The sequence below is a fragment of the Gracilinanus agilis genome, chromosome 2 (assembly GCF_016433145.1).
Source record: "Gracilinanus agilis isolate LMUSP501 chromosome 2, AgileGrace, whole genome shotgun sequence".
Lineage (NCBI taxonomy): Eukaryota > Metazoa > Chordata > Mammalia > Didelphimorphia > Didelphidae > Gracilinanus > Gracilinanus agilis.
Window position 1 is genome coordinate 649,019,815 of NC_058131.1, and position 24,798 is coordinate 649,044,612.

The 24,798-nt window shown below is 39.2% G+C and overlaps 1 protein-coding gene across 1 annotated transcript in view; it reads left to right on the forward strand.

The window, feature by feature from the left end:
• The window catches only part of R3HCC1L (R3H domain and coiled-coil containing 1 like), a 113,334-nt gene that overhangs the window by 22,665 nt on the left and 65,871 nt on the right, over positions 1-24,798 (forward strand). The window contains exon 2 of the mRNA XM_044665746.1: positions 8,713-8,852. The gene's annotated coding sequence lies outside the window, so the exon portion shown is untranslated. The remainder of the gene's footprint in view (positions 1-8,712; positions 8,853-24,798) is intronic.

Genomic DNA, 24,798 nt, shown 5'->3' on the forward strand with positions numbered 1-24,798 from the left:
ACCCGAGAGAAACTGCTTGTAGCCGCTCTCACTTCTTTGACCCTGACCCGTGGGCAGAAGCTGAGGGGCTCTTGCCATGCCTGTAGACAGTATGGGCATTGGTCACGGGAGTGTCCTTCGAAGGAAAGACCACCCTCGTCTCCGTGTCCAGCCTGTGGGCAACAGGGACACTGGAAATGTCAGTGTCCCTCCTGGCAAAGACCCCGACGACCCAAGAGGCATCCTCCTATCTTCCAGTCTCCTGAAGGCCCGGAAAAGGGGTGCCTTAGGGCCAGCTTGCTCCCAGTTTCCATCACAATGGCTGAACCCAGGGTTAATCTTGAGGTGGAAGGTAAGCGGACTACCTTTCTCAAAACGGGACCTACTTTTCCTGCCCTTCCTTCACACAATGGTCCTACATTGCCTTTGCAGCATCAGGTAATTGGGAGAAGGGGGGAGACACCTAGATGTAGGGACACCCTAGCTGGTGCCCATGAGGACAGATTATCACAATATACAAATGTCGACCCCGACACTGATGAGGGGGCAACTATCTTACGCCTCCATTTTATAGGACAGTCAGCCCCACGTTGGGCGCCAAAATGTCATAGGGGAGCAAATTGGTGAACCCCTGGGTTCGGGAAGGAAACCATTCTCAAGAATGAGAGGACTCCAAACTTAGCTTAAAAGTAAAAAAGAAAGATTTATTAGTAAGATAGGATTAATGGCCAGCAAGACAGCATGAGTGGAGCAGCCATGGGAGGCTCTCCCTGGGTCCCCCAGTTCTTGCCCTTTTGTATCCTTTCCGGTGGTGTGTACTTGACTCCCTGCACTCAGGCACTCAATTGGTGCAGGGTCAGTCCTAGACCCTCAGGGCCTAGACTGTCCAGGTGTGTCCTGGAGGTGTATCTCTTTGCCTATCTCAACTCAAAGGAATTCCAAGGACAATGGTCCTTGCCTTGGGGGTCTCAAGGGCAGGAAGGGGGAAGGGAATTCCCCTGCTCACAGCCTGCCAGAGTCAAGGGGTACAGGGTTCCTGCCATCTCTGCACAATGCCCATGTCACTTTCTTCTGAAATCTCTTCCTTTTTTCAGTCCATCTTCTTGTACTTACTGAGACCTGGTTCACTCCAGATGATACAACTCTGGCCACTTCCCAGCACTGGTTTTATTACACATTGACTCATATGCCCGACCACAATTCAGGTTGTAGTGGGGGAGTGGGAATATTCCTTGTCCCTGATTGCTACTTCCAGATTTTCCTTTACCACCATAGCTCAGTAACCTCTCATCCCTTGGAGTTCATCCAATCTCTGCTTATCATCTACTTTGGATTCTTGTGGCTGTTAATCTATCTACTGACCTCCAGGACACTATCCCTCCATAATGAGTTCAGTGCCTGGCTCATAGTCTTTTCTCTCCTTGCTAGCTCCTGCTCTCCTTCTAGGGGATTTCATTATATGTGTTGATACTCCTAATTACCTAGTTCAAGTTACTAACTTCCATGACTTCCTCCTCTATCCCACTTCAGCTGCACACCGAGATAGTCATGTCCTTGATCTTGCTTTTATCATTGACAAGGGATTTACTTCCATTGTTCATGAACTCTGAAATTCCTTTATCTGATTACATTTTTTTCACCTTATTCCAGGAACTTTCCTCCTTACAGCACATAACCCTGTGACCACCAGTCTCTTCACCCCTTAGTTTTTTTCCAGGTCATGATCCTGCATTGGCTCTTCTCTCCTTCCTTCCTCATCACAACCCCTCAGCAAACTAGTTCAATACCACACTAATCATCTACGCTTAAGTCTCTTATACTGACTTATACTGTTTCTGATCTTGCTCTGCTGTCCATTGCCTTCATTCCTATTCATGTACTATGAAAGAAACGAGAAAATCATTAAACTTTGCTGACTGGGTCCACTATAAATTTATGTTACTTAATCTTAACTTAATCTTAGCCCCTTACTGGGCCTAGACAGTCATTTTACACCTTCCTAAACACTTCATTATCCTACTTAACACGGGCACTTTTCCAGATTTTTTCGAGTCTCTTCAAAACTTCCAGGACTCTCCTTCCTTTAGTCTTCTCAGCTAAGAGCTTTGCTGCATATTTACAAAAAACATTGAGGCCATTTGTCAGGTGTAACCTTATCTTCTCTCCTCTTCATTTCACATCAGCCAAAGGCCTGACACTGTCTTCTTTGCTCCTCTCTCACTTGAAAAGGTGGCCCTTTTCTTTGCCAATGCAATTCTCTCTACACACACAGGTGATCCCATTCTATCCTATATTCTCCAGCAGAATGTTCCCTTTCTGCTCCATCATCTTCACTTTCTCACTGATCTTCAGTCTCCTCTTCTCTGCTGCCTGGGTGCCTCTTTTGGTGCCTCTACTTTCTTTCCTCTCATGTCTTTATAACGTTCTCCACTGTAGCGTCCAACCTTATCATTCAGCCGAAATATTTTTCTTTAAAATTGCCAGAGATTTCTCAATTGCCAAATCTTGATGTCTGTAGCCTTTGATACTAGTTAGTCATCTCTTCTTGGACACTCCTCTCTGTGTTTTTGGTACACTTTGCACTTTGGGTTCTCCTACTTGTTGATCTCTCCTAAATCTCCTTTAAGCTAGGGACAGCTAGGTGGTTAGAGTGCTGGGCCTGGAGTCATATTCCAGATTTTAAATCTGTTCTCAGACATTTACTAGCTGTGTGACCCAAACTTAACCCTGTTTGCCTCAGTTCCTCATCCATAATATGAGCTAGAGAAGGAAATGGAATTATTTCAGGATCTTTGCCAAGAAAATCCCAAATGGTACCCCATGAAGATTCAGACAGAATTGAAATGACTGAACACCAACAATAAAATCTCCTTTGTTGAATCTTCACTAGGTTTGGCCCTAATAACTATGTCCCTCCAAGGTTCTATGTTGGCCATCTTCTTTTCTTCCTTTGTGCTGTTTTGTTTGGTGATCTCATTAGCTCCCATTGGTTCAGTTATTATTTGTAGGCACATATTCTCAGTTTTATTTATCCAGCCCTAATCTTCTTGTCCTCCAGTCTTTTCATTTTCAATTGCCTATTGTACATCTCAAACTGGATGACCCATAGGTCCCTCAAACTCAGTTTGGTTAAATGAATTCATTATCTTTTCTCTCTCTCAAATCCTCCTTTCTTCCCAGCTTCCTTATTGCTGTTGAGGTTCATCATCCTTCTACTTACCTAAGTTTGCAATCTAGACGTCACCTTTGATGCCCTACTCTCTCATTACTGTATTGTTTATTATTGAGTCCTTTCAGTTCTACCTTTGTAGCATCTTCTCTGATACTGCCTTCACTCTTGTAAAGGGCCTTATCACCTTATACCTGGACTCTGTTAGTAACTTCTAGTTGTTCAAACTCTTCTATCCTCCACTTAGCTATCAAAGTGATCTTAAAGTACAGGTCTGACCTTGTCACCATCCTATTCAGCAAACTACAATGGCCCCCCTTTTGTCTCTAGGATCAAATTATAACATCCTATTTAGAAGAGGAATTTGAAGTCCTCTATGACTTGGTCTTTTTCCTCCCTTAGTCTTCTAACATCCTATTCCTCTCCATATATTCTACAGTCTGGTGATACTGACCTCCTTGCCATTCCTTGCATAAGATGCTCTGTTCCTCAACTCTGCATTTTCCCTAAGTATCTTCTGTGCCTGGAGAGTTCTCCTTCCTCACCTTTGCCTTCTGGATTCCCTGGCTTTCTTCAAATTTCAGCTAAAATCCCACTTTCTGTGAGAGGCCTTTCTTTTCCAGTCTTCCCCATTGCTAGCACCTTCTTTCAGAAATTATCTGCAATTTACACTCTCTATATCTTGTATGTACATAATCCTCCACTGGTTTGTAAGCTTCATGAGGGAAAGAACTATATTTGCTCTTTTTTCAGTAACCAGCATAATACCTGGCAACAAAGTTGGTACTTAATAAATGTTGTTTGGACTTGCTGACTAATTGTAGATGTTTCCAAAAGTTAAATTGTGGTCCTCAAAGGATAAAAATTAGTTATTATTGAAATTAATCAGAAGAATGTGCTAGTATGTTCTGAAGGCGTATCAAAAGAGTTTAAAAAATGTGATTACTCATGACAACATTGTTAGAAGAATATGGCCTCTCAAGAATTTGAAGGGGATAGCACTTATTTGGATATATTTATTCTAGTTCATTTTTAGAAAATCAATCATTATGCTTTTTCATTTATTTTTTATTGGTAATTTTGTTTTTACATCACATTTATTTCTAAATATAATCTTACCCAACTTTGACTATGCAGAGAACATTGCTTTTTTTTAGGGTTGGTTTTTTTTAGTATTTTTTTTTAACTCTTAACTTCTGTGTATTGGCTCCTAGGTGGAAGAGTGGTAAGGGTGAGCAATAGGGGTCAAGTGACTTGCCCAGGGTCACACAGCTGGGAAGTGTCTGAGGCTGGATTTGAACCCAGGACCTCCCATCTCTAGGTCTGACTCTCAGTCCACTGAGCCACCCAGCTGCCCCAGAACATTGCTTTTTAACAAAGATTTAAAAATTAGCAAAATTAACCAATACATCCATTGAGTCTCAAACATTTATTAAGCTCTTACTGTGTGTCAGGCATTCTTCTACACCCAGTCCCCAACATCAGCAATAAAAGATAAGAAATACATTTTCTCAACTTGTCTCCAGGGCTAATTCTTCTCATAATTATGCTGAATTCAATTTCCATTTATGTTCTTGCCACCCATTTTGATGTAGTCATTGCATTTATTTCTGGTTTCCATATTTTACTCTGCAATAGCCCTTATAAGTATTCTGAAGATTCTCTGAATTTTTCATATTCATTCTTCTGACATTGTAATATTCCATTCCATTTTTGTACCACAATTTTAGCCACTTCCTAATTAATCTACTGTTTTGAATACTTTTGCTATTTAAAAAGTACTACCATGAATATTATTAAATTTATGAAATTTTCTTTCTGTTTTGACCTTCTTAGGGTATTTGCCTAGCAATGGGATCTCTTGAGCCATTTGTTACAAACATTTTTTAGCAGAATTACAAATTGCAGGGGCAGCTGTGGGTGGCTTAGTGGATAGAGAGCCAGGCCTAGAGAAAGAGGTCCTGAATTCAAATATGGCTTCAGACACTTCCTAGCTATGTGACCCTGGGCAAGTCACTTGACCCTCATTGCCTAGCCCAGCGATGGTGAACCTTTTAGAGATGGGGTGCTGGGCCATCCCCCCCACCCCCCCAGGCAAAATGCCATGGCACTCTTCACCGCCACATTCTGGATATGATCCCCTCCCTCCCCCATGCTGCTGCCACCACCTTACCCCACTTAGGGGAGGGAGAAAGCTCTCCCATTAGACTGCTTCACTATGGAGGGGTGGGTGAAGTGAGGAATGACCTCAGGGAGTGTAGAGAGGGGGAGGGGAGTAGCTCCACCTGAGTCCTTCCTTCTAGTAATGAACTCTGGGGGTGGGGTTTGGGGAGGGAGGATGGCCAAGTGCCCACAGAGAGCACTCTGTATGCCAAAGGTTTGTTATCACTGGTCTAGCTCTTACCATTCTTCTGTCTTAGGACCAATACACAGTATTGATTCTAAGACAGAAGATAAAGGTTTAAAAAAATTTATAAATCTCTTTCCAGAATGTTTGTGCTAATTCATAACTATACCAATAAGTGTATTAGTTTTCCCATCTTCCTAATCTTGTTTTATTTTTTTACTAAAAAAAAGTTTTTATTGATGCCATTTTTTATATCACCAAAATTTTTTCCTATTCTAAATCTTCCTCCCAGAGAACAATTCTATATGATGTTATATTTTTAAAAATGAAAAAAGAGGAAAACATGAGAAAAATTGATGAATACATAGAAAAGTCTGTGCAGTATTCTAACTCATGGCTCTCCTGCCTTTGCAAAGGGAAAAAAGGGTATATGTGCTTTCTCACATCTCTTCTCTTAAGCCAGGTTTGTTTTTGTTTTTGTTTTGTTTTGTTTACATGATTAAAGAAATAATTTTAATTAGGAAAAGAGAAGCAGAGAAACTTTTATGAGACTTCTGGACACTTTCAAGGGCTTTAGAGGTTGACACTATTTTTTAAACATTTTTTTTTGTTACATGTAAAAATAATTTTTTCAATTGCTTTCTGACATTTTGCAAATTAGATAATCCTCCCCCAGGTGGGTAAGTGGTCTGCTACAGTTTATACCAGAATCACCTTATGTTATGATCATATCTTTTATAAGTGAAGATATCCTATAGACAGAGGTCTAATTGGACTTCTTATGAAGGATCAGGCTTTGAAATGTAGCTTTGGGAATAATCAGCATAGATATAGTAGCTGGAACTACAAAGGTATATTAGTTCTTCTCAAGAATAGGTATAGTGGAAAAAGAGAATGGGACTAAAGACTGAGCATTGAAGAATTTTCACTGTGGAAGATGGGAGGAAAAAATAATAATTGAAGAAAACAGTGAAATCATAAAGAAAGAGAACCTGGAGATTATAGTATCATAGAAATGAGTATTTTTAGCTCCTTAAGGGCAATGCCTTACTCATTCTCATATCAACAGTAATACTGTGCTTCAGAGACATTTATATATTTATTAAGTTGAGGAGAATGTTTAAACAAAGTTTGCAATATTTGCTAGAAGAATATAAAAAGGATGAAGGCTGAGAGAAAGGATGTCTTCTAGGTCATTCAATGGAGGGTTAAGGAAATAAATTAATCAGGAGGAAAGAAGGGGGATAGAAGATGAGACAGTTTTTTTAGGAGGTGGAGACTTTTTTTTATGGAGGGCAACTAGGTGGCAAAGTGAATAGAATGCTCATCTTCTATCTTCCTTCTTCTAGTACCTTACTGTCCTTTAAAAAGGGGGAAAAAATCCACACTTGGCTTTGCCATTTCTTTTCAACTATCACCCAAGCTAAATGTGAAATAAGTAAATTTTTTTTAATATTTTATTTTTTAGAAAAATTTTCCATGGTTACATGATTCATGTTTTTACTTTCTCCTTCACCTCCCCTTCACACACACCCCCCCCCCCATTAGCTGACGAGCATGAAATAAGTAATTTTTAATCACTCCCTTCTTTCCTCCTGATAATTAGTAAGTGAAGCTATCCTGTAGGGAGAGGTCTAATTGGAATTCTTATGAAGGATCAGGCCTTGAAATTTAGCTTTGGGAATTTCAGCATAGAAACAGTAACTAGAACTACTACATTAGTTCTTCTGAAGAGTAGGTGTAATGGAAAAAGAAAATGGGACTAAAGACTGAGCATTGAAGAATTTTCACTGTAGAAGATAGAAGGAAAAAATAATAATTGAAAAAAACATTTAACTCACAAAGAAAGTAAACTCAGTTGTTGTGATTATTGTGCAAATAATTATTATACTTTAAATTTACTATATACTACTAACCCGATATGATGATCAGTAAGCCAAATTATACATGCCATGTTTTCTATTATTCTTTGTTACTAATGGTGAGTCTTTATAGTGATCTGAAAAGGATACTACAAATGTTGCATTTATTTAGTTTATCTTCCTGAAAAAAAAAAATAGAAAAAGCAGACAAGCTTTTTTTTTTTTTAATGACTTCAGAATTTTTTGATATTTTGCATGTGCCTAGGCTTTCTAGGCTGATGTGTCTTCCATTTTACTTGATTTTTTAAAAATATCGTCTAAAACTCTACTATTTTTCAGGCCTCCTTTTATCCATAGGCAGTTACATGGCACGTTGCATACAGTAAGCCAGTCAGCCAGCTAGCCTTTATAAAGTTCCTTCTAAGTGCCAGACATTGTACTAAGTGCTGGGAATTTCGAAGAAGGGCAAAAAAAGTCTCTGCTCTCTACAAGTTCACAGCCCAGTGGGGAAGATAACATAAAAACAACTCTTTACAAAGAATATACAGGATAAATTGGGTATAAAAATACTTATGTTTATAAAATATATATGAGTATGTATGTATACACACTTAGAGGATAAATTGGGGCATCTCAAAGGGAAGGCACTAAGAATAAGGCGGACTGTTAAAGACTTCTTGGAGAAGGTAGGAGCTTAATTGAAATTTGAAAGAATTTCCAAGGAAGCCAGGAGACAGAGATGAGGGGAAGAGTTCTAAGAATAGGGGACAGCCAGCAAAAATGCTTGGAGTAGAGAAATGGAATGTCATTTTCCAAATGGAATGAACTTTTTTTATGTTCAAGGAGGCCAGTGTCACTAGATCACAAAGTATATGGAGAAGAATAAGATATAAGAAAACTGGAAAGGTAAGAAGAAAGATGCTAGATTTGGAGTCAAGAAGACCCGAGTTTAGATCCTACCTCAGACACTTAACTAAGTGACCCTAGGCAAGTCTGTGTTTGCTTTGGTTTCCTCAATTGTATAATGAGAATAATAGTAGTACCTCCCTTACAGAGTTGTTGTGAGGATCAAATGATAGTAATATTTGTAAAAAGTGCTCAACACAAAAATGAGACTATTCTCTATTCAAGTGCTTTATAAACCTGAAAACACTATATAAATGCTAATCATTATTTTAAAACAAAATTTCTTCTTAAATGCTTCTTTCCTTTTTCTCATTTCTATGTGGAGGGGTGGGTTGTTTGTTTTTTGGTTGGTCAGTGATTGAAATTTTCTTCTTTTTATATCATTATTACAAATGTGTGAAACATTCATAGTGTCTTTTTGTAAAAATAATTATTCCATTTTTTCCTAGATATCAATGTTGATGAATGTAAAGGAATTACTGGGATTTTCCACCTTTTCTTTTGGAAAAAATTGTAGAGATTCCTATCCTCGTACACCATTCCTCTTCTGCCCCTCTATAACTCACCAAAAATAAATGGTAGTATTTTGGTAAGTAAATTACTTTGTTAAGCCTTTGTATATTTGGCAGGAATATTGAGAAATATTAGTTTATTTTCCCAAATTCCTTCAAACGTGTTGGGTGGATACTTTTTGAGATTGTTACGAATAATATAGATATAGATGGATATTAAAAGTTATTAATAGTTTATTTAAAGGCATATTGGTAATTAAGAAGGCCACGGGCCTGCTAAGATCTAATTCAAATCGCCCACCATTACCTTCTGCCCACCTGGCTGCTTTGTAGGAAAGAGCATCTCCCAATCACATCAGGAGTCTTATGCCTCTGTCTACGTAATCACACTTCCTCTGTAAGAGGAATCGTGGGAAATGTAGTTCTTAAGTCCCCTAAGCGTCCACAGGAAGTTTATATCATGGACCTGAATATTAAGACTCAGTGAACCCCAAAGAACTCCAAATTCCAATAACACAAGATGCTTATGAATAAATTGTTGCGTAAGATGAGATGGCATGATTGGGCTTAGTTTGTTTCTTATATCAACAAGATCATGGTTCCACTGAACTTAGGAGGTGTTTTATTAACAGTCTAGTATCTTTTTGTTGTTTTCATAGAAAAACAGTTTTATAAATAATACTTAGGCATTGAAAGTCAGGCACTGAAAGATTCCTTCCAACCACCTTATGGGGCCTTCTTTTCTTAAGAGGTACTAAGAAAGGTAGCTAGGTAGCTTAGTGGATAGAGAGTCAGGACCAGAGATAGAAGGTCCTGGGTTCAAATCTAGCCTCAGACACTTCCTGGCTGTGACCCTGGGCAAGTACCACTCTTCTACTTTGGAACCAATTTATAGTATTGATTTCTAAGACAAAAGGTAAGGATTAAAATTTTTTAAAAAAATATGGACTGAGGATGGTTTACAGATGATGTTGATCTATGCCAGCACTTCTACTAACATGGTTAAAGTAGTCAACTTTGGTATCTTTATTTCTCAATTATCCCTTCTCTAATTTTCATTCTTTACCTATCCACTTTCTCCTTCCTTGCCATGTCCAGACATGTCCAGATTTCCACCCTTATTAAAAACCCTCCATTAGCCCTTTTGTCCCCCTAAGTCTATAGTCCTATATCTTTAGTTCCTTCTATGTATAATCAGTGCCTCCATCCTTTTCCTCTGCTCTCACTTCTCAGTAATTTGTAATTTTGCTTCCAAATTCTCCTGAGGTTGGCTCTCTCCGACTTCAATTGAAATAGCTCTGTCCAAGGTTACCAGTGATCTTATTGCTAAACCTAATGAACTATTCTCAGTGTTCAACCTCCTTTCTCTGTGTGGAATATTGACACCATTGACAGACTCTTTTTCTTGAAGCCTTTTTATCACTGAATTTTCTTGACACTTCTTTTCTGTTTTGTTTTTTTTTCTCCTACCTGTCCGGGTACTCTTCAGTCTCCTTTGCTTGATCCTCAGGCATATCTCACCCCTTATGGCTTTGTCCTATGCCTTATTTTCTTTCTTCATACCCTTTTTTGTGGTAAGTTTATCAGTTCCCATGGATTTAAAGATTATCTACGTGCTACTGATTCTCAGATCCCGTATATCTAATCTTTTTTCTGAGTGATCACCAACTGTTTATTGAACATACCTAACTAGACATCCCATAGCAAACCAAACTCTTTTAATTAATCCCTTATAGTCTGACTTCTGACTTTATCATTCTACTAATGCTGCACTCTTCCAAGTTAGTAATGATCTTTTAGTTGCCAGAGTTGGCCTTTTCTCAGTCTTCATTCTTTGTGACCTCTATGCAACCTCTGACACTGTTGATTTTTGTCTCTTCTTCTCTAGGTTTTCAGAATGTGACTCCTAGTTCTCCTCCTTCCTGTGTGACTCATTTCTTTTCTGTCTCCTTTTGCTGGGCCCTTCTCCAGGTCATGTACTCTAACTATAGTTGAACTTCAGGGTTCTGTCCTGGACTTTCTTCTTCCTCTATACTATTTCCCTTGGTGATCTCATCAGTTTCCTTATATTTAATTACTATCCCTATGCTGCTGATTTTAAACTATCCTTCCCTAATTCTTCTATTGATCTCTAGTCGCACAATTCCAACTGCCTTTCAGATATCTTGAACTATATTAGACATCTTAAACTCCCTCCCTTTTTTCTCTCTCACACACCCAATATGTTGCCATGCTTATCATTTTTACCTTTGTAACATCTCTTAAATTCACCACTTTGGTCCAGGCCCTCATCACTTCATCCCTGCTTGTTGGTCTACTTGCCTTAAGTCTCTCTCCACTCCAATCCATTCTCCATTCAGCCACTAAAGTAATTTTTCTAAAGCTCAGCTCTGATGTGTCACTTCCAACTCAGTAAACGCCAATAGCTTCCTGTTGCCTCCAGGATTAAATACAAAAGGATCTGTTTGGCATCAAATGCCCTTCATAACCTAGCCCCCTTCTACCTTTCCAGGCTTCTTATACCTTACTTTCTACCACTCCTCTTCAATCCAGTGACACTGGCCTCCTGGCTGTTGCATGAACAAAATACTCCATCTCTCTGGGCTTTTTCTCTGGCTGTCCCTCATACCTGAAATGCTCTTTCTCTTTCATTCTTGACCACTGATCTCTCTGGCTTCCAGCCACAATCCTCCCTTCTCTGATCCTTTTCAATTCTGATGCCTTCTCTTTGTTAATTATTTCCCATTTTTCCTGAATATAGGTTGCCTTGGATATATTTGTTTAATGTTGTCTCCCTTGTTATGTAAACTTCTTGAGGGCAGAGACTATCTTTTCCTTGTTTTTGTATCCCCAGCACTTAGCACAGTGTCTTGTACATAGGAGATATTCAATAAATGCTTATTGTAGTTTATTTTATTTTTTAAAAACTCTTACTGTCTGTCTTAGAATCAATACTGATACAAGGCAGAATAGTGGTAAGGACTAGGCAGTGGGGGTTCCTGTGACTTGCACATACAATTAGAAGGTGTCTGAGGCCAGATTTCCAGGCCTGACTCTCAATCCACTGAGCCACCTAGCTATTCCCATTGAGTGAATGATTTTTGATTGATGTTCACTCATTATCTTCCTCCCTCTTATCCTCAGCTCTTCTCCACATTTTCCTCTTTCTGTTAAGGTCACCAGTATTCTTCAGGTCACTGAGGTTTGGAACCTTAGAGTCTGCTGTGTTAACATCTCCAGCATTATTTTTCTTTCCACTTACATGGCCACTCCCCTCATTCAGCTCTCGTCACCTCCTGACTATATTATATTAATAATCACTGTAATACCTCCCAGATTCTTTTCTTTGTCATTCCAGTCCATACTCCACATAATTGCCAAAATAATCTTCCCAAAGCACAGCTGGCTTCCCTTACTTGAGAAACTGCAGTGGCTCTCCATTGCCTCTGATAAAATATAAACTCCTTAGTTTATCATTTAAAGTTCTTAATCTGGCTCAAGCCTACCTTTCCCTGCTAATTATAAACTTTCTTTTTCATTTTCTCTACATTGCAGCCAGCACACTGTTGGCTATTTCCTGAAGTTGACCTTCCATCTCAGGCTTCCATGTTTTTTTTCACAGGTTTCTCCTCTACCTGAAATGTATTTCCTCCATCTCTGACTCTCAGAATCCCTTGTTACCTTCCTATCTTAGATCATATTCCATCCCTTAATAGAGGCATAGTTTTTGATTGATTTTTTAAAAATCCTCTTGTTTGTTAGTGCTTTTTCCCACTTGTCACTGAACCTGTTTTTACCTTCCATTATTGTTTTGTTTCTTCTCAGTAGAATACAAGTTCCTTTAGGGCATCAGCTGTTTTTCTGTTGTGTTTAGCACATAGTAGGCATGTAGTTAATGCTTGTTGAATTGAATTGGGACTTCATTGAATTCGGAGCTCAAGCAGTAGAGCTTCATGTTCTTTTGACTCTAGGTACAAAAGTAGAATAAACATGTACTACACTGGACTTTGTGGAAATGTGGTTGAATAATGCTCACATGGATCAAGTGGCTAGTTCAGTGGTGAGGTAAATTGTTCATCCTACCAAAGATCTTGAAATTTAAAAGAATTTTAGGATAGAGTTAATTCTCATTTTTCATTATTATCCTTGCAGATATTTAATCTCATTATTTTTTTTAAAAGAAGGCCCCAAAGGGGCAGCTGGGTAGCTTGAGAGTCAGGCCTAGAGACAGGAGGTCCTCGGTTCAAACCCGGCCTCAGCCACTTCCCAGCTGTGTGACCCTGGGCAAGTCACTTGACCCCCATTGCCCACCCTTACCAATCTTCCACCTATGAGACAATACACCGAAGTACAAGGGTTTAAAAAAATAAAATAAAATAAAAAAGAAGGTCCCAAGGTTAGAAGGGGCTACTGTTGGATGGGAGATAGCTCTTCTCCGTGAGGAAGGTAGTGGAAGCATACTTTCCAAATGAGAGCATGATACTCAGAGGTTAAGTGACTCATCCAGGGTAACACAAGCTACTCTGTGGGACTGCAACTCGGACCTGGGTCTCCTGCATACACCATATCTGAGTCTGTTCTAGCTCTCTACTCTAGCCTGGAGAGATTCAGCCATAGTTCAGCATAACCCTGGAATTGTCTTCCATGGGGTTCATTCTCAAGGTTTTGTAGTAGTAAGAGATGAGGAGTTGTGTGAGAGCGTGACCTCCAAAGGTGGCTGAGGCCCTGCTGACAACAAATAAGGGTACCCTGAAAGGGCAAGGAAGCACCAGTAGCCAACATGGTTTTCTTGCTGATGGAGTAGCAGTCTAAGTCTTACTTTGTTGCTGCCCCATGTGATACTTTTTTACCACAAAGGCACAAAAAAGGATGCCTGACACACAAATCACACATGAATTACAGTAGCAGGCTGCATTTAGTTGTGGCCTGCTGCTGCTGCTTGCTTAGGTAACAAGAAGACTAGGCCCCCACAGTGATTATGGCACTAGGAGCACTAAGTATTTTCCTAGTAGAATAGCCAGAAGAATTCTAGAGAAAAGGATGCACTACTGAGGGATCAATCAGTCAGCAAATGTTTGTGGAGTCTTTACTGTGTGCCAGGCACTGCGTTAGGCCTGAGGAATGCAAACCCCGAAATGAGACAGACCCTTCCCTCAAAGGGCTGGCAATTCTACTGGGGAGATGAAGTCTGTTCACAGGTAGGAGAAAGAGACCAGATACAGATTCAGGTGCAGGCTGCCCCGGTCCTTCAGCAGTTAGTTTCTTGTTTTTGTCTCACACTCACCACTTTAGTGGTTCTGCCCAGGCTCCTTCCTCTTACTCTGTTAATGAGCACCTTGTTTAGAAAAACTAGATTTATAGCATGCATATGATGGGCATTACCAAGAGGTGACAATTTGGACAGAGTCCTGGTTTTTATTTATTTTAATGCTACACATTTTTCTGTGGTTTTTGTGCAGTTTAAGATGTCTTTTCCTACTTCTGTATATTAAAATCAAATGGTCTCTGAATGTAGTTGAAGATTTGGCAAACTCAGTCACATATTTATGGAGCTCCTACTATGTGCCCTACACCATTCAGTGAAATGATTTTTTTGTCATTAAGGTGCTTATAATCTGTTTGGACAGTTAGACTCAAATGCATGAAATGACAATGAAAAGATCTGAAATTGCAAAACTTTGTATTTATTTTCCTATTTGAGCCTCACAATAAGAACTGTAGGTATTATTTCCATTTTGTAGGTGAGGACCTAGAAAGATTCAGTGATTTGCCCATGGTCATACCACTTGTAAGTGTCTTAGAGTATATTGAGCCCAATATCAGTGCTGTACCTGCTTGTGCCACAGAATGACAGTGAATTGCTGAATGGTGTGATGCAGATCAGGAGCTGAAAAGAGTAGTCAGCAGTGAGAAGCTAGTGTGATCTAAGGAAGCTTCCTGGAGGATGTGGTACTTAAACTGGAGGACCTTGAATGATGGACAAGATTTAGACAGGTAGAAAAGAGGGGCAGCAGTATGTCAGGAAAGAGAACAGCAGGCACGAAGATGAGCACAGTGTGTTTGGGCTCAGCTGAGAGGACAGCATTGGGGAGTCTGTGGTGTAGTAGTACATGAAAAGGCTGAAAGGGATCTCAAGGAAAAGTCTTGAATATACTTCCAGAGAAGTTGAGAAGATAGATGCAGGCCTCTGGGAAAAGCAAGATGGCCGTTAGGTGGGCTTCTAAGCCCTTTAAGCATCTCCACATTTAGAAAGCGTTGGCCTTTTCCAATTGGCATGTCACTTAGTGTGAGCAGAAGGACGGGCCTCATTGAGAATGGCTCTGAGGCTGCCCAGACCCTCAGAGGAAAGCCTAGAAAGGTTTAATCCTGGCTGTTTAAAATCTCCTTGTACCTGTCTTTTCATTAGTAGTAGTATTTTTTTAAGGAGAAGCCAATCTGCACCTGGCCATAAAGAGTGACATTGTATCTTTGAAAGTGCTGTGCCGGCACATAGAGCTGTCCCACAAGAGCACTTTCCAAGTCCCCAAATGCAGGGCTGACAGTCTGCAGCAGTAGTCTGTGAGATGGGGGAGGATGGATAGCAGTGGAAGGGGGGATGGGTGCATGCTATAGATGGGATACTAGGGGAAGAGGAGGGAGAGAAGCTCCAAGGACTCCAGAGGCAGTTGGGATAGAAACCATTTGAGTTGGCAGGATCAGGGGTCCAATTAGCTCTAAAGCAGCAACTGATGCCTTTTGGGGGTATATGTGGGATGGGGTACACGTGTTTCACTCCTTTTCTCAAGGTGTTGTTGTTTCATATTGTTTGCAAGGCTATAAGGTTAGAAGTTTTATTGATGGAAGTATGGATTGGATGGAATTAGAAATCTCGAAGACTAAAAATATCACTTTCTTGCCAGGAAATGAGACTGCCCAAACCCTCCCTGCCTAGCTGGGAGGAGTAGGGTGAAGGGTGGAGAGTGAGTGGGGTTTACCTTTTCCAGGAATTATTACATTAACTGTGAGACCAGTTTCTGTATACATTTCACAAATTGGCTGCCTTCTCATGCCTGTCTTAGGTTTGTTTTGATGTTGATTCAGTGACTATTGGGCCATTGTAAATAACTTCATTCTAAATCCAAGGTAAGGGAACTTTCTTACCACTCTGATCCTGGAATAAACCCCAGTGTGTTTTCTACATTTGCTGTCTATCTGACTTAATTGGGCCATTTTTAGTGAGTAATGGGGAATGAATATGTTTGATTACTATTCTTAGTATCAAACTCAGTTTTGCACCTAGGATTGGATCTCAGGGAAAGTTACTGTTCTTAACTTATTCCTCTTATTTTTCCATTTTCTTGGCAGTGTTTTGAGCATGATCACTGTGTGAGTAAATGATCATAACAGTATTCCAGACTCAGAATTCAGGGCTGTATCTTGTTCCCATTGTACTAATTATTCAGATTCAAAGTAAGGTTGATATTGATAGCAGAGATAATTTGGGGGAGTGGGTAGAATCTGTGAAAGACTACGAAAAGGGATGCCAACATGGAAATTCTCTGGTAGCACCACTTCTCAGCAGTTGCCTATCAGGCCTTCAACAGTTCCTTATTGCTTATAGATGAAGTCCAAATTTCTTAGTCTGGCATTCAAGCCTTTGGCCAAATAGAGAAGTTTATTTAATTCTAGAAGCAATGGGCTTGTTCATTTTTTCCCAGAAGTATTTTGCTCATTTCTGTCTCTGCCTTTCTTGTGGTATTCTTTTTAATACTTGCTTCCTTTTCACTTCTCAGAATCCTTCAAGACCCAGCTCCTCTGTCAGTTTTTTTAGTGATCTCTTTTTCCTCTAAACTTCATAATTCTGCAGTATCCATACCATATATTAGACAGTTATCATATACTGTCTTATATTCTTAAGTTATCTTTTTTAGTCATCTGTTGTGTTTTCTGAATTAGATTGTAGGATTTGGAAGTCTAGGACAGACTCTTGTGTACATTATAAGCTTTCAATAAATATCAATCAGTATAGAGTAGAAGCTTGCTACCTGTTTGCATTTAATGCACACTAGCCTTAATCCTTTTGGTCTCACCACAATAATTTAGACTTAGCTTAAGTGCATTGTACATTTGTAGTATCTTATAGTATTATCTAATCCTCCTTAGACTTCCTAAGCCTTTTTCTGTTCTGAAAGCTTGATAGTTATTAACCTTTTCAGATGTGAATGAGTTATCCTTTTTTTACTTATCTGATATTTTCTGTGCTTGTAAGTGAAACTTTCTGCTCCTATTTCCCCACCAGCCAGATTTCCGGCTCATACTTATAGTATGACTAAATATGACTGGGAGTAGGAAGGGGAAATAAAGCCAATAAACTGATTGGTTACTGAATTTTCCAATACACTAATCCCTATTTTCATGTAATTGTTCTTTTCCACCATTACTATTGCTTTCCTGCTTTATCAATCTAAATTTCTCCATCATGTTACTCCATAGATAAGACATGGGCTTTAAAAAAATTATGTTCTAGGCTAAATTTTTTCTTTGTTTTTCCACGATTTCTTAATGTTTTATTCAGTGATTTTTAGACTTCAGACTCTGATTTGAGAAGAACCCTAAAAGGAAGAAAAATGACCCAGTGTACAATCTGTTCAGTACGTGTCAAACTTTGAGGTACTCTCAGAATCGAATCCACTTTTTCTGTCCCACAATGTCAGTCTAGATTAGAATAGATCCAGCAGGGGACCCATTCTGCTGCCATTCTAGAAGTAAGCTAGGCTATTTAGAGAAGAGATGTCAAACTCTGGCCACAAATTTCTAGAACAATGCCCAAACTAGATTAAAATATAATTGGGAAATGTTAAAAAAAACACAATGACATAAATAATATTAAATTGAAGCTTACTAAGTCAGAATGGGGGAGCCATTGGAGTCATTGTCTATTTGAATTTGACACCACTGGTTAAGGGGACATTTAAGGATGATTTGTAAAAATAAAACTTAAGAGGTCTTGAGCACCAGGATCCCTGGACTCTTTTCTTCAAGTTAATTCTAACCACCTTCCTCCCCAACCCCTCTACCCAGTGGCTATGGAACTGATCTTGTCTGAATATTGGAGTTAGTGTGAAAACAGATTTATATCCACAATTTCAAGGAGATATGAATGATATACCTCAAGACTTATAAGGTAGATTGACATGATGCTCCAGTGAGCTCTCCCCGTGTGTACCTTTGCCAAATATCCCATCATGTATGACTTTGCTCATTTTCTTTTGTCCTGTGGCTATCCTAAAGAAGGAAATGATAGAATCATTTAACTTGGTAATTAATTATATCTAGCTACTTCATGTTTTGTGATATGATGTTCCTAAGGGGTATATAAACACATTTTTCTCTTTTTATGACTTGTTCATTATTCAAACCTATTAAAATCTCAAACTGACTGCTTTTTTTCAGTGGTCACTACAGGTGTGAACATTAAACTGAACAATAAGTTGGTGAGGGTTACCATGTCAGTGGAGTGTGAAAGAGACTGAGCTTCGGGCTGTTTCCTAACCTATAGAGCATGAAATCATTTGGTGCCGATGCATGGAGACTGGGGCCAGTGAAGTGTAAAATAAGTTAGGGGTGTGAGTTGTGATATGCTGAGAGATAAGGCCTCTTCATGCCATAGTTTGCTTATGCCCTTGGAGCTGCCAAGATCCTACTAGAACTACATATTCCATATCTTAGTCTATCTTGACACTCTCCTTTCTCCTGAAATATTTCTTCCACTTGTGCAAGCAACACTCCTTGTTCCACTGCAGAAAAATGAAAGCTACAAATGTCCAAGGTAGACATTAAAACACCTAATTCTGTGGTACACTTACCCCGAAAATACTATCTATACCTGTAATATACTGTACGAATTTCATTTGTTTTTAGACTTTCTAACATGAAAGTTGTGCTCTGCTTGGGTCTCCTATAAAACTAAGAATTGTGCTACTCTCACTTTCATTGGTCATTGTTCCCATGTATTCACATCCCTATGGAGGAGAGAAGAGCTATAAGGGAAGGATAAGATGTTCTGAATAGTAATGACAGAGATGGTGGGAGGAGGAAAATACAGTAAAGAGTATTCATTTGGGGAAAAGAAGGGAGGGATTTCATCTCCTGACACATGGTAAGGTATCCCTACCATATGTTTCTGAGGGTGAGGCAAGGTGAATGGGGATGTTTCACAGACAACTGTGAATTATGATTATCATCATTTTTAAATCTAGAAGGTTATTGGGAATGGACATGTCATTCTGCACTCTAGTTCTGTATTCTTATCTTTAGCAATCTTAACCATTCTATTACACTAGTTTGTTGTCTCTTGGTATTTAGACATATCCTAGAACTTTGTTGAGACTTTGCAGCCAGGGAAGGTTTGAATAAATTTTTGTAAAATGGACAGACTTATCTATCTTATTCATTTCATCTTTGGGTCCATGACTAAGGGGTATACTGCTCAGAAACAGTCATTAGACAGTTAAATGTGGAAGACAACCAAATCGTTTTATAACCATTTGATTAAATGGATAATTTTTTTTAAAGCCTACCATACCTGACTTGGACATAATTTGAAGGTCTTTCTGTACCATCAAAATGAAACTTCATGGGAAATAGTATATGAAAAGTGAAGGATCATCGTATCAGACCTTGCAAATTAGGATAAAAAATGTACTAGCTCAGAAATCAGTTAAGTAATAATAGCAACACCATCTTGTAGGGAGGTAGATAGATACTGAAACAAGAAGTAAGCGAAGTGATATTCTTTATTTCCTAAATTTGGGCAGTGCTTAGGGTGGGAAGCAAAAGTTTTAAGTGCTAAATAGTCTTTCTGGAACATAATCAAGTTCTTATCCAGTCTTTGTGGCAGTTTTCTTACAATCATTTCAATTATTTTTAACTCAGACATTTATTATACACCTGCTTTGTATAAAACAATATACTAGATCAGTGATGGGCAAACTTTTTAAAGAGGGGGCCAAAGGAAAGGAAATGCTCATCTGTCAGTCTGTTTCTAAGGCAACTCTTTCAAAGTTTCATTGTATTGTATCCTACTCATTGTATTCGTCAGATTAGGAATAATGTCTCTTGGCTGTATAGAACATTTCAGGGGGCTGCATCTAGCTCTCAGCCATAGTTTGCCCATCACTGTTCTAGGACATTGGGAACTCAGAGATTTGAAGCAAATTCTATTCTCAGGAATTTTACAGTCTAATCTTGTTTCTCATACCCACTGATGAAGAGGAGTACTATTATAGTGGATAATCTGAATTTAGTTTTTTAATACATCATGGTATTTTTCAGAATATTTTCCTTGTTTAAAATTTATCTTGCTTGCCTTTGAAATGAGTGCCTGGGCATAGTAGGCACTTAATAAATACTAATTCAGTGATTAATTGATAGCATCCTGATCTCATACTGACTGATCAGGTCAGTAGTTGAGGGAGGCAGTTTATTAGCAGATGTTGATAACTTCTGCCCAGCAAAGGGATAAGTCCAGTCTTGTTCTAAATTGCAATGATTGGAGTTTCTTACCTCTTTCAGAGGAACCTGTGGGACAGGGCTGGTTCTGAAACCCTGGTAGAATAAGAATAAGAGCTGATGCAAGTCTTATCAATCAACATTCCATTCAAATTCCTTTTAAAGAGTGATTTTCAACCTTTTTTTTGTATCTACAGACCACTATTCTATTCATTCCTCCCTTCACTAGAGTTTGTTAAGAAATCATTGATGCTTTTGATGAGACACCAATGAGATGTGGCCTTTATATTTATTAAATATCTTAGACTGGACCTTGTCAGAAAGAAAACTCTATATCCTATTATAATATGACTATCAATATAGAAAGAGTCCAGTTTGCAAATTGAAATACTCACCCTTTAAGAATTGAATCTCTTGGCCAAGAATTTTACCAAGTTATGAGAGAAAGATACTAGTTTATCTCTCGTAGCTAAGTCCCATGGGAACGTGTTTAGAATTTTTTAATGTTATTTTCTTTCTCTTTAGTTCTGTTATTCTTATATAGGTACTTTATGAATTTAGTTTTAACCTGAGTTCTGTACATTTATGAGAGTATTTTTTGATGACTAAAATGGTAACAAAACTAAAATAAAAGATAAGTGGGGGAAAAGATCTCGCATGTATGGTAGTGCAATTTTATCCCTTTTTTTTAATATATTAGGGTTGTTCTTCCCCTATTCTCCCCACATGAAAATACTTTCTGTAGACTATTGAAATTCAGGTCAGTAGAGGATACCATTTAGGGGAGTATCCTTTTAAGAGTAAACTCACATGTTTCCTTTAGACTATTTATAAAAGCCCAGATTTCTTGTAGCTACTGTCATTTTCATTGAATCTGCTAGATTATATTTCCCTTAAACTATCCCAAAGTATAGCTCTCTCCCATACAAACTGTGTATCAGCCCTGGATTCTTGGATAAGAGTAGGCCAGGATGGGGTAAGCTGGGTAGCACACAGGTAAAAGGTCCCAATTAGGTGCTCATTTAGCATTGAAATAAGGTGTAGCTGGTTAGACCTGGTTACTTCTTGAGGCGGGGGAAGTGTTTCTATCCCTGTGCAGACATATCAGTAGAAATAGATAGAATAACTATTCATAGATATAACAACAAGGCACTAAAGATATTGTTTCATTCCAGATATAGTTTATCATTAGGTTTCTAATTGACATAGTCATAGGTTCAAGAGTTTTCTTACTTGTGGTTGGTAGCCCATTTGGGGAGTTTATTTTCTCTGGAGAAGAAAGCAATGAATATATATCTCTAGTGCAGTAGAGGCAGGCTACTTATTCTGCAGAGCTGGCTGTCATCTCTTTAGTCTTTATGGGTATTCTGTATGTTTCAGAATTAGGATACAAGTCTAGGACACTTAGGCTGTGGAGGCAGATTGGCTTTTGTTTTGGAATCACTAAATTGTGGTTAGGTAAGTATTTTGACTATGAACTTTTCCCTTAACTTTGTAAATAAGTCTTGTCAGATACCTGTTACTGGTACCTGTCCAGAAGTCTAGGTCAGAATCCAGGCTTTCATTCCAAAGCAGACAAGATAGATAAGATGTGTGACTTCTAGTTGATAGGTCTGAGATCTGTCTGAGGGCTTGGGCCAGAAATTAATAACAGAGGCTTAAGCAGAAATGCAGTCAGAAAATATAGGAACCAGCCAGCATCCAGTTTTTGATGGGTAGAAGAGATAACAAGTATGAAGTGCAGTTTGGAAAGTATCTCAGAATCTGATATAGATAAGCAAGTCATAATGTAGCCATTGGGGTAGCCGGGTGGGACTGTTGATTCGAAGATCAGACTGGTCACCCTTTGCTCTCGGTTTAGCACCTTTAGTTTGGGCACACAAAGATCATGTGGTATGTATAACAGGGCTCAAAGAGCATTGATTCCATGACTAACAAAGGTCTGGATAGAATTGGGGAAAATTCTAATGATTTTCATACATACCCCTGAATATTCATATAGATAGATTCATTGCTTCTGTGAAATCTGTAGGATACATTTTCTCAGAGCTGATGTTAGAAATACGGAGGCATCTTGGCTTTTGATGTAGTTTTCCAAACTATTAAAAACTGAGGCTAGCTATTCCTTCTGAGTTGTAAGCTGGTAGACTCCATTAGACCATCAGCTAGAGAGAATGAACCTATATTTTCAGCCATGTTTATGATTAGAGCAAAGCAAATGTTGGGACTTCTTTTCAGGAGGTTTAACCTGATTGTATATCTTAATATTACTGGGCTTCTGACCGCTGAAATATGGCTTAGATCGATGGTGGTTTGGAGAAAGCAGAACGAGGGCCATCCATCATGCAGAGGCTCCATAGAAGCTGGCTGATAATGCTTCTTTCACCAAGCAGCCATCTATCCATCCATCCATCAGTGGGATGAAATGAGATTTAGCGGAACAGGCAGCAGGAACTCTGAGACACTTTCTAACCAACAGCTGCAGCCATGGCTGAGGTCTGACCACAAAGTACAACACTGGGGCTTGGCGGGATGTGGAAGCCAAGACAATCTCCTTCCCGTCACTGCTAGCTTAGTGCCTACTGCAATATGGAGCAGTGGCAGCAGCACTGCTTCCCTTACGGAATTTAATTGAAGCTTGAGGGAATGTGGAGCTTGAGAAAAGGGTAACTTTGTCAGGTTGAACAAACAGTAACATTTGAAGTAGAATTTTTCTCATTGAGTTGGGGAAGAAATAGTATTTAGCCAATTTTCAGTTTTCTTGGAATCCTACCAGAATTTAGTCTTGAGTCCAGTTCCTCTGTTGGCAGAATTCCTTGTAAATATTAGGGAACTGAGACTTGCACAGGCTCATGAGGAGCCTATAGGAAATTCATAGGTTTCCAGGAGCTAGAGGGAGTGGTTAAAGTAAATTCACAAATAAGATAAAATCCTTCTCCCACCCTCACATTTTAATCATCGTTGTTAGCAAGTAGCAAAAACTATGGAAAGACTCAGGAATTGAGGTGAGAAGCTTCAGTGCTGCCTCTGTCAGTCTGTGTGACCTTGGCCGAGGCTCTTCAGTTCTCTCAAGCTCAGGTTCCTTGTCTTTAAATTGAGGGCATTGGACAATCACTGAGGCCTTTTTCACCTTCTAACAGTCTATGAGTCTGTGGTGCTCCCCAGAAAAGAGCCAAAATATGAACAGGAAGAAAGGAGTTGGGAATCTAAGAAACACATAGGTTGGATGATCCATAAACTACATAATCAGCATCTGGATAATTGAGTATTAACTATATCTCCTTGACTGCTGGGCTGTCTCACCTCAGTTTGTATTCTGAGGATATTTATTTGATACCAGTTGTTTATCTGTTTGCCAGCTACCCTGTACTCAGGTAGCAAATACCTTCCCCTGGCCATGGCCAGTGCCCTTGACTACATTTATGTGATGTCACAGTCCACTTCACAATAAAGACCCCCATTCTTTGTTCTGAAGTCTTCCTTTTTTCTGTTTCAGATTGGGGGGAGGGGTTCAAGGGAGCCTAATGTACCGGAGGTGCCTCGGAAATGAGAGCCTTGGATGAATTCCTGGCCCTATTGATCCACCGGCAGTTTATGCATCCTGACATTCATAATCTCAGTAGGCTGCTGATGTTCCTGATTAATGGGCCCAGGGGCTGTCCATCCGTCACTTCACATTAATTACTGAAGAGGTGTTTTTCCAGTGATTTACCTGACAGCGGGCTGTGATGAATACCCCTAAACAGAGTGGGCAGTGATTAATCACAGGACCACACCCCTCCCCCACTCTTTCTTCCTCCTAACCACAGGCCAGCATTGGGATCTGACCAAAGTGTGCCCCCTCCTCACCAGCCATCTATCTCCATAAATGCTTGTGGATGCATATTTATCGGGGCATGGGGCCTGGCAGATAGCATTCTAGTATTTGTGCCAAAGATGATGAAAAATAAATCTTCACACCAGAAAGGGGCACCTAGCTGGCTTGTGTATGGGGACAAAGAAAAGTATGGGAGCTGCTTTTGTATCCCTTATGGAAATCTGGTAGGCAAATGGCCAACCTTTAGAATAGCAGTCATTGCAATTTCATTCAATATTCATTCACTAAACATTGATTAAGCACCTACTATATGTGGTTGGAGGTATGAGACATTTAAAAAATAAAAGACATACCCCCTATCTTCCAATCTGTGGGAAGAGAGAATCCCTAGGTATTTGTAAGAACTAGAAAACAACTCAAAGCAATCTCATGTAAAATTCAGTTAAGAGTTTTAGGATTCTTTTTTTTTTTTGGTAGTTTGAGGCAAGTCGTTTAAATTGACCTTTTCTTTGGTTTTCCAGTCTGTAAAACATTATGCTTAGCGTTATAATTTAATTCACACATTAGTTAACCAGCTTCCCTTTTTGAGACTTTACTGTGTACCCACCATCATATTAGTTGTCATAGGGGATTCAAAAGAAATATAAAATAATCCGCCTTTTGAGATCCAGTGATAGAGTTATAGAGATTAATTTTTCACATGTAAAGGTTTTAAA